The following is an 11,009-nucleotide window of genomic DNA, read 5'->3' on the forward strand; positions in this document are numbered from 1 at the left end:
TCTCAGAGCCCTTCTCAAAATAGTACTCTGTCTTTTTTCCCTCTCTTGAGATCCCAGAACAAAATAAAGGCCTGAGTGAGCAATTCACTCAATACATCATGTTCTGTTTGAACTATGGCTATCTAGACCACTTTGGGAGTCCTCCTGACTCTTTTTAAAAAGTGGCTGTAAGAATTAATACAGTTTCTAAATGGAGACTCACAAACTTTCCACAAGTGGTGTAGGCACTTGTCAGTATCAATTTCATATTTTACCAAGAAGGATTTGATTAGATGTCATCTAAGAGTCAAGGATAACTATATTCTTCCTCTGTTGAGGATCAGAGGAGGCAGAGTGTGGAGGTGGTGATCTCACATTTTATGCTTGTTGGGTCAAGTGTGCTAAGAAACCAGGTGAAGGAAAAAGCTACTGACTTATGGGTGAGAACCTGGACACTCTGACTCTCACTGTCTATGACAACTCACTCTGTCTCATCTCTCATATCTGCTCACTAAGGCTTTTATTCCTGCTTATAAAATGGCTCTCAAATTCATCCCTCTTTGCCCACTGCTTAATAACCCTTCTAACTAAGAGACTGTATCAACCTCTTATTTGGTTACTCTTAGCTCCAATTTCTATCATCCTCTGCTGTCCAGTCAACCATTTGAAGCACATTCAAATCCTCTGATGTATGTCACCTTTTAATTTGTATGCAAACTCCTAAAGCCAGCAAATAAGGTCTTCTAAATTCTGGCCTTCATCTCTCAGCTCTATTTCATGCTCTCATTCTAATTTTTATCCAAAGTTATTTACTGCCCTTGTACACATTGTGCCCTTGGGACTTTCCCTCTGTTATTTCCTTTCCTAAAATTGCTCCCTTCTTTCTTCCTTTCTAACACCCAAATACTATGCTTGGATCCAGATCAAACTCTGGCTTGACCATGAAGTATTCCCTGATCCTCTGTCCTGGGTCTGCTCACTCCTTCCCTTGTGCTCTCTTAGCAAATCAGACTGCATTTTTCATATAGTCTTGATCACACCCTCCTTTATTTTATCATTCACTAGCTTGTGAACTCAGAGAATATAAAATTATTATCTGATATAACTCAAGATCTGTCATTGCATGCGTACAAGACTGGCACATGATACAAATACAATAAATATTGCATAATTCACCCTGATGTTCGAGCTTTCCCATTTTACTACCTGTGTGTTTATTTACAGAGGTTTTATGGTGTGGTTGTGAAGAATTCAGCCTTTGGGAGCCAAACTATCTGGATTTGAATCTTGGCTCTGTCCCCTAATATCTGTGTGATCTTAGGGAAGTTACTCCATGAGGATAATAAAGACCCCACATGGTCATCACAAGAATTAAATGAGCTGATATGAATAGAACATTTAGAACAGTGCCTGGTACACTGTTCGATATTCAATAAAGATCGCAAGTTCACTTAGCTAAACTCTCCCTCAAGCCTGTGATCACTGACTAACAAAGGGCAGGGTGGCATGTTGTGCAGAGCTTTTGTTCAGAATGAGTCCTGGAGTGAAAGGGTCTGGACCAGAAAAGATCTAGCAGATTCTGCAGTCCTGGAAAACAATGAGCCAGGAGGACAGAGTCCACTAAGACAGAAAGGAGTAGGCAGGTCCGAATGAGCAGAAACCAGAGACCAGGAGGTCAGAGTCTGCAAGGGTGGCTCCATGAACAGCTTGGAAAGTGCCTAGTCCTAGGGCAGAGGTGGCTTGCTGTCTGCTCCACATTTGCTTTCCCTTCCAGGAGCAGGCAGACCTGGAAACTCAGGCAAATAACAGTTAGAGAAAACCAAAGGCCTTCATCTGGCCGCAGCCCTGTGGAGGCAAACACAAAGATCCACCCCATCTCATGCAGATATAACCAGAAGATATGCAGTTCACACATCCCCTGGGTTAATCCCTTTACAGACAAATCAGTGACCATCTCAATCTACATTAGGTTAATCCTTTTTTTAACCTCCAAAATTATAGGTCATCACTCTAGACAAGGTATGAGCTGTGAGAATGCAATACAAAATGGCAATCTATGGCAATCCACATCCTTTAGTGCCCAACTCATTTTCTCCTCATAAAACATTCATAGCATTTAAAATTATTACTTTATGCCTGAGTCATAGTATTGTTAAAGCTTATAAAAATCATTTCAGTGTTAATTCCCCTGACTCAGCTTTCTTAAATATTCTTCCTCAGAAGTTGTATAGAATTTAACCAGAAAAAGTTATTTTTTATTTTTAACCAACTGAAGTAATCAGAAAACAGATGAAGTAAGGAAAATAAAATAACTGCTAGGTGAATGCAGCGTTTGGAGTTGGGATCTATGAGCTTCGCTCACTCACTACTTTGCTATAAAATGACCATTTGACCTGGCCCTTTGCCCCACCAGACATCCCTACTATCTACCACAGGCTGAGCCGTGCCATATGCCACCAAATGAAATTATCGTTTTTATTATTCTTTCTCATCACCAACAATGACCAATCAATCCAGAACGAGCAAAAGTCATGTTAAAGGCAACGCTGATATAACATATCAAAGCAAAAGCATTTCAGCTTTATTCAGAGTCCATTTATCTCTCAAAGGAGCTGCTTCAGGTGCTAGGCAGCTCAGCGACGTATGGAACAGTCAGGAACCCATACCCACAACCACCGGCCATGCCACCTACAAAGAGGAGTTGGAGCCTGAGCAGTGGGAGGCCCATGAGAACATGGAGCCAACAGGAGCTGGGCCAGAACTTCAGGGGCTGCAGGAGGCACAGAGGCAGGGCATGGATGATCATTATTCTGAGAATACAGTCTATAAACCCCTCATGATTCTCAGAAAAGACCATGACTTGAAAAGAATTAAGTCATCATCCCAGAGATCAAAGAGACATCTTCCCAGAGGATGGTCCTGGAATAGAATTTTAATGATTCAAAGGGAGCCCTTAGAAAGCTCCAGTTTGAGCGGTTGGTCTTTTGCAAGAAGTGGACACCAATGAACAGAGTAGTAAGCCACTAGATGATTCCAGAAGTCAAAGAACATGGGACTAACCCTATAGAGGACAGTCCAAGAAAGGGAGACTGCCGTTCTTGGTGGTGTATAAGAGCAGAGTGAGGAACTGCAGAGCTTTACCAAAAAAGCCTCACACATTCAGTTGGACAGACTACCAGAAGTGCCTTTACTGGATGATGTACCATGGCTAGCTTCCTAGTTGAATGAGTCGGTTCTTAACATAGTGAAGAACTATATTTTAAACCATGGAACTGCAGCATCTCACCCACCAGTGCAGATACAAGAAAAAAATAGAAAACCCTGGTGGCATGATAGTACAATGATGTAAGTTGGATGATGAGTTTAGTGCCCAAGATGACAGGCTCCAGTCCCATAAATGTACTTCAAATCATTTTGAGGATGTATATGCAGCGCTGAAATGAACTTCATAGCATTGCTCTTAGAACCCAATTATCACTTCTGGTGGAGGAGATGGCTTCCAGGAATGGAGTCCTTGAAGCATCCCCCAAATAGGTCATCCCACATTGGTGCCTCATGAGTGGAAAGATGGCCTTGTCTAAGCTATAGAAGAAGTAGAACACTCCAGAAAGATTCTGAATCCAACTCCAGCACCCCAAATTATTTCTGTGGACAGACATTAACATTTGGAGTTGAAACTGAGAGACAATTGGATGGGAGAAACATTATAGGAGTGTGGGCAGATCACAGAATAAATAAGAGTCTCTGCAGAAGCATCAGTGTGCATTAGTACAAACAGTGCCATTTTTGAAAATGGAAAAGAAATGACTAATCAGTTACCTGCAGTTACTCCTGGGAAAGGTGGCTGATAAAACTGTCACATTTGACATTGAAACTGTGACTCTAGGAACCACCAATAATAACAAAGGCAGAAACTTCAAGCTTCAAATAATTATTAACTTGAGCAACAGAGAAGTGTTTGTTGACTGCTTACTTCATTCATCATTCAGATCTCTTTATGTTGGATGTTAATTTTTCCATCCTGAATGGAAAGTGCTAGTGTTTTAGATTCTTGGATGACTAGCTTTGGTCTGCAGGGTTTTAGGGCAGCTGTTCTTAACATGGTTTAGTCGTAATTGATAAAAATAGTAGGATTCAATCTCTTGAGCTATTGGAAATGGAAAATACTGGATTCATTTTGGAATATTTTAGCAATAAGATACTTAAATGTTGTAGACAAAACCATAATGCAGTCAATTTTATTTTTAGCATAGTGTTCATTAAAATATCATATCACAATAAAAATTAAATTGACTTTAAAAGTACCCATGTATAAAAAGCACCCTTCTACTGTGCTTCTTTTTAAAGTTGGTTATTAGAATGGAAAAAGTCAATGTAATGTTATTTGATTAAATCTCCATATTTTAAGGATCCAAGACCATATAAAGCTTAGAATACAACAGGAATAGACCTAAAGAAGCCAGAGTTTGGTAATATATATTCATCATGTGCCCTCCACATAAGTGTGTTGAGTGTGCTCTTCATATTCAGGTGTTTTGTAAGTAGTGTTGACTTTTATCTTAGGTTCAGTAAAATTTTAAGTCCTAAAAGCATTAAAATTTTTGCATATTTTTAAATGCCTGACAAAACATCTGAAATCATCAAAGAATTTTCTTTTGCTGTTTCTATGCCATGTGATTCAAGATAGTCTAAAGGATTTTTATAGGACAAAACTACTATGGAAGTGGTATGCACAGCAGTGTTAGCCATTTCACAAGGATGTCACGTGCACCTGTGCATATCCAGCCTCAGTGACATGCTTGCACTATTTGTAGGTTACAATTTGCAGTCCAGTTTAATGTCAGTTTGATGAATGATATTTTAGTTGAGTAAACAAGCACCATGGGGGAAAGAGAAATGGAGAAAAGATACAGGCTCTTAATTGCCTGGCTCAGAAGACACACCTACCACCTCTGCTCACAGTCCATTGGGCAAGCTAGTCACATGACTCTAACCTAGATATTTTTTGAAAATTTAAATGTGTGTAATATATTTGAAGCATTTATTTCATGTATAGAAATGGTGGTCTTCCTTTACTCTGCGAGTCTACAGATGTTTCTTTTCAAAGGGATTTTTTCCTTTTCACTTGTACGAATACAAAAGTATTTTGAAAAGCAAGTTTAATGTTTTTAAGACATTCCCACCAACAGTGGAAGAGGGTTCACTTTTCTTCACACCTTCTCCAGCATTTATTGTTTGTAGAGTTTTTGATGATGGCCATTCTTACTGGTCATACCTCATTGTAGTTTTCATTTGCATTTCTCTAATGATTAGTGATGTTGAGCATCCTTTCATGTGTTTGCTGTCAATCTGCATATCTTCTTTGGAGGAATGTCTATTTAGATCTTCTGCCCAATTTTGGATTGGGTTGTTTGTTTTTTTGATATTGAGCTGCATGAGCTGCTTGTAAATTTTAGAGACTAACCCTTTGTCTGTTGCTTCATTTTCAAATATTTTCTCCCATTCTGAGGGTTGTCTTTTTGTCTTGTTTGTGTTTTCCTCTGCTGTGCAAAAGCTTTTAAGTTTCATTAGGTTCCATTTGTTTATTTTTGTTTTTATTTCCATTTCTTTAGGAGGTGGGTCAAAAAGGATGTTGCTATGATTTATGTCACAGAGTGTTCTGCCTATGTTTTCTTCTAAGAGTTTGATAGTGTCTGGCCTTACATTTAGGTCTTTAATCCATTTTGAGTTTATTTTTGTGTATAATGTTAAGGAGTGTTCTAATTTCATTATTTTACATGTAGCTGTCCAGTTTTCCCAGCACCACATTGAAGAGGCTGTATTTTCTCCATTGTATATTCTTGCCTCCTTTATCAAAAATAAGGTGACCATATGTGTGTGGGTTTATCTCTGGGCTTTCTATCCTGTTCCATTGATCTATATTTCTGTTTTAGTACCAGGGCCATACTGTCCTGATTTCTGTAGGTTTGTAGTATAGTCTGAAGTCCTGGAGCCTGATTCCTCCAACTCTGTTTTTCTTTCTCAGGATTGCTTTGGCTATTCAGGGTCTTTTGCGTTTCCATACAAATTGTGAAATTTTTTGTTCTACTCCTGTGAAAAATGCCATTCGTAGTTTGATGGGGATTGCATTGAATCTGTAGGTTGGTTTGGGTAGTATAGTCATTTTCAGAATGTTGAGTCTTCCAATCCAAGAACATGGTATATCTCTCTATCTGTTTGTATCATCTTTAATTTCTTTCTTCAGTGTCTTATAGCTTTCTACATACAGGTCTTTTGTCTCCTTAGATAGGTTTATTCCTAAGTATTTTATTCTTTTTGTTGCAATGGTAAATGGGAGTGTTTCCTTAATTTCTCTTTCAGATTTTTCATCATTAGTGTATAAGAATGCAAGAGATTTCTATACATTAATTTTGTATCTGCTACTTTACCAAATTCATTGATTAGCTCTAGTAGTTTTCTGGTAGCATCTTTAGGATTCTCTGTGTATAGTATCATGTCATTTGCAAACAGTTACAGCTTTATTTCTTCTTTTCCAATTTGGATTCCTTTTATTTCTTTTACTTCTCTGATTGCTATGGCTAAAACTTCCAAATCTATGTTGAATAATAGTGGTGAGAGTGGACAACCTTGTCTTGTTCCTGGTCTTAGAGGAAATGGTTTCAATTTTTCACCATTAAGAACGATGTTGGTTGTGGGTTTGTCATATATGGCCTTTGTTATGTTGAGGTAAGTTCCCTCTATGCCTACTTTCTGGAGGGTTTTTTACCATAAATGGGTGTTGAATTTTGTTGAAAGCTTTTTCTCATCTATTGAGATGATCATATGGTTTTTCCCCTTCAGTTCGTTAATATGGTTTATCACATTGATTGATTTGCGTATATTGAAGAATCCTTGCAATGTAAATTGATACAGTCACTATGGAGAACAGTATGGAGGCTCCTTAAAAAACTAAAAATAAAACTACCATACGACCCAGCAATCCCACTACTGGGCATATACCCTGAGAAAACCATAATTCAAAAAGAGTCATGTACCACAATGTTCATTGCAGCTCTATTTACAATAGCCAGGACTTGGAAGCAACCTAAGTGTCCATTAACAGATGAATGGATAAAGAAGATGTGGCACAAATATACAATGGAATATTACTCAGCCATAAAAAGAAACGAAATTGAGTTATTTGTAGTGAGGTGGATGGACTTAGAGTCTGTCATACAGAGTGAAGTACGTCAGAAAGAGAAAAACAAATACCATATGCTAACACATATATATGGAATCTAAAAAAAAAAAAAAATGATTCTGAAGAACCTAGGGGCAGGACAGGAATAAAGAAGCAGATGTAGAGAATGGAATTGATGTCACTAGGAGGGGGAAGGTTAAGCTGGGACGAAGTGAGCGAGTGGCATGTACTCTCTCTATATACACTACCAAATATAAAAGAGATAGCTTGTGGGAAGCAGCTGCATATCACAGGGAGATCAGCTTGGTGCTTTGTGACCACCTAGAGGGAGAGGATAGGGAAGGTGGGAGGGAGGCACAAGAGGGAGAGGATATGGGGATATATGTATACATATAGCTGATTCACTTTGTCATACAGCAGAAATGAACACATTGTAAAGCAATTATACTCCAATAAAGATGTTAAAAAAAAAATGCTGGAGAGGGTGTGGAGAAAAGAGAATCCTCCTACACTGTTGGTGGAAATGTAGATTGTTGCAGCCACTATGGAAAACAGTATGGAGTTTCCTTTAAAAACTAGAAATAGAGCTACCATATGATCCAGCAATCCCACTCCTGGGCATATATCCAGAAAAATGAAAACTCTAATTCAAAAAGATATATGCACCCCAATGTTCATAGCAGCACTATTTACAATAGCCATGACATGGAAACAATCCAAGTGCCCATCAACAGACAATTTGCAATTTAAGAAGATTTTATATATATATATACATGGAATATTACTCAGCCATTAAAAAGAATGAAATACTGCCATTTGCAGCAACATGGATGGACCTAGAGATTATACTAAGTAAGTCAGACAGAGAAAGACAAATATTGTATGCTATTCCTTATATGTGGAATCTAAAAACTAATACAAATGCATCTAAACACAAAACAGAAACAGACTCACAGACATAGAAAATAAACTCAAAAAATAAGAATAAAAAAATAAAAACAGTTTAATCTCACTATTAATTGGAGAAATGCAACTTAAAATGAAATATTACTTTTGTCTTCGAGATAAAAGTTTCTTAATGTAGAATGATGGCAAAATAGGGGGTGATCGCTGCTTTTATGTAGTGATCATTTTATGTAGCGATCATTTTATGTAGCGATCATTTTATGTAGCAATCATTTTATGTAATGATCCAGCCTCTTGGAGCGAGATTGAGGAGAATCTATTAAAGTGAAACTTCCAAAACAAAATGAGGTACATACATACAATAAAATATTATTCAACCTTAAAAAGGAAGGAAATTCTGACAAATGCTACAACATAGTTGAACACTGAAGACATTATGACAAGTGAGATAAGCCAATAACAAAAGGACAAATACTGTATGATTCCACGCAAACAAGGTACTTAGAGTAGTCAAATTCAGAGTCAGAAAGTAGAATGGTGGTGGTCTCAGGATTAGGGTAGGGGAAAATGGATTTAATGTGTAATAGGTACAGAGTTTCAATCTTGCAAGATTAAAAAATTTCTATGGATAGATTGTGGTGATGATTGCACAGTATGTAAATGAACTTAATGCTACTGAAAATGGTTAAAATTGTAAATTTTATGTTGTGTATATTTTACCACATTTTTTTAAAAGTATTTATTTATTTATGGCTGTGTTGGGTCTTCATTTCTGTGTGAGGGCTTTCTCTAGTTGTGGCAAGAGGGGACCACTCTTCATCGCGGTGCGCGGGTCTCTCACTATCGCGGCCTCTCTTGTTGTGGAGCACAGGATCCAGATGCGCAGGCTCAGTAATTGTGGCTTACAGGCCCAGCTGCTCCGCGGCACGTGGGATCTTCCCAGACCAGGGCTCGAACCCGTTCCCCTGCATTGGCAGGCAGACTCTCAACCACTGTGCCACCAGGGAAGCCCACCACATTTTTAAAATAATATTTTTTAATAAAATAAAATGAAAGCTTTAAAAAAATTTTTTTTTAAACAATTTATTTGCGGTTTCAAATTCCCTGTTATATAATCATGACCTTTTTCCCTTACATTTTTTACACATAAATGAGTTGTCTTTCTTTTGGTTAGTGAATAGCTTAAGAAGGTTTCATTAGGTTAAGAAGATGTGCTGGAATATAGTTGTCTTGTTCAGTTATCTGAAACAAAATAAAAAACTAAAAGTAATTTTTTTTTTAAAAAGCTGCTTGACCCCACATAGAGAACAGAGTTGTGGTTGCCAAGGGGAGAGGGGTTGGGGAAGGGATGGACTGGGGGTTTGGGATTAGTAAATGCAAACTTATATACAGAATAAAGAAACAGCAAGGTCTTACTGTGTAGTACAGTGAACTATATTCAATATCTTGTGATAAATCATTATGGAACAGAATATGAGAGAGAATATTTATATATGTATAACTGAATCACTTTGCTGTACAGTAGAAATTAACACAATAAAATAATTGTGTTAATTATTTTATTGTGTTAACACAATAAAGTATTATTACTTCAATAAAATATTTTTTAATACATTATACTTTAATAATCATTAAGGTATACATAATCATAACTTTAGCAACTGTACATTTTGATGTTTATCAGAAATGGATTTTACATAACAAAAAGGAAGGAGCTGCCAGGGCAGCACAATTGCAGTCTCTACCCCAGAGAGCAGACACAGGATTCTATTTTCTTTTTTTTTTCACACACACAAACTGTATTTTATTTTTACAAGAAATAAATAAACTGACACCAAGCATTGTAAATGGCTGACCACAACAAAAGCAACAATGATTGCAGTTACCAAACATGAAACACACTCATACTATGTCATAGCATTGACATTCAGTCCAGTAATCCTCCACTGTAACAGCTCCTTTACTTTGCAGTGAAAATTGATTTGTATATTTTTTGCCTCTGAGTCTTTGTGGGATTTTTTTTTTTATTAAACAGAAAGTCACAAAAATTATAATCATCCTTATCAGTTCACTCAGTCCCATGTAATTAATTTTTCTTTCATCTTGATCTTTTGTTAGCACTTTTATGAATTCATCAGTTTTCCATTAGAGTTCTGAAAATGCTTATTCATTCAGTTCGGCAGTATAGTCAGTTACCAGAAACCTGTACTTGTCAGAGTCTTTTCCATGAATTCCTTGAAGATGAAACCCTTTTATAGGAACATATTTGCAAAAGAATCAGAGTACACCCAGAACTGTCTGTAATGACAAAAGATTTAAAAATGACCACGGTTAAAGATTTGATGAAAGTTCATAATAATGCAATTGACAGGGAAATTTAGTTATTTCTGAGATATACATTTTAAAGTAATAACTAGAATTATGACTTATAACATTATACCAGAACATATAAGATTTTTAGAAATTTCATGTAATGTCTGAAGCATTTATATTAATATATTTCCATACAAATAACCCAAAGGAAGTTTAGTATTAGTTGTTTTTGTTTGTTTGTTTGTTTTTTTATAGTGCAGGTTCTTATTAGTCATCAATTTTATACACATCAGTGTATACATGTCAATCCCAATAGCCTAATTCAGCATACCACCATCCCCACCCCACCACAGTTTCCCCCACTGGGTGTCCATACGTTTGTTCTCTACATCTGTGTCTCAACTTCTGCCCTGAAAACTGGCTCATCTGTACCATTTTTCTAGGTTCCACATACATGTGTTAATATATGATATTTGTTTTCCTCTTTCTGACTTACTTCACTCTGTATGACAGTCTCTAGATCCATCCATGTCTCAACAAATGGCTCAATTTTGTTTCTTTTTATGGCTAAGTAATATTCCATTGTATATATGTACCATGACTTCTTTATCCATTCGTCTGTCGATGGGCA

General features: G+C 37.0%; 1 pseudogene; it reads left to right on the forward strand.

Annotated features, from left to right (window-relative positions):
* Positions 1-2,479: 2,479 nt before the first annotated feature.
* LOC137777395 (cytokine receptor-like factor 3) lies at positions 2,480-4,026 on the forward strand (annotated as a pseudogene).
* Positions 4,027-11,009: the final 6,983 nt, after the last annotated feature.

The sequence above is a fragment of the Eschrichtius robustus genome, chromosome 15 (assembly GCF_028021215.1).
Source record: "Eschrichtius robustus isolate mEscRob2 chromosome 15, mEscRob2.pri, whole genome shotgun sequence".
Classification (NCBI taxonomy): Eukaryota; Metazoa; Chordata; class Mammalia; order Artiodactyla; family Eschrichtiidae; genus Eschrichtius; species Eschrichtius robustus.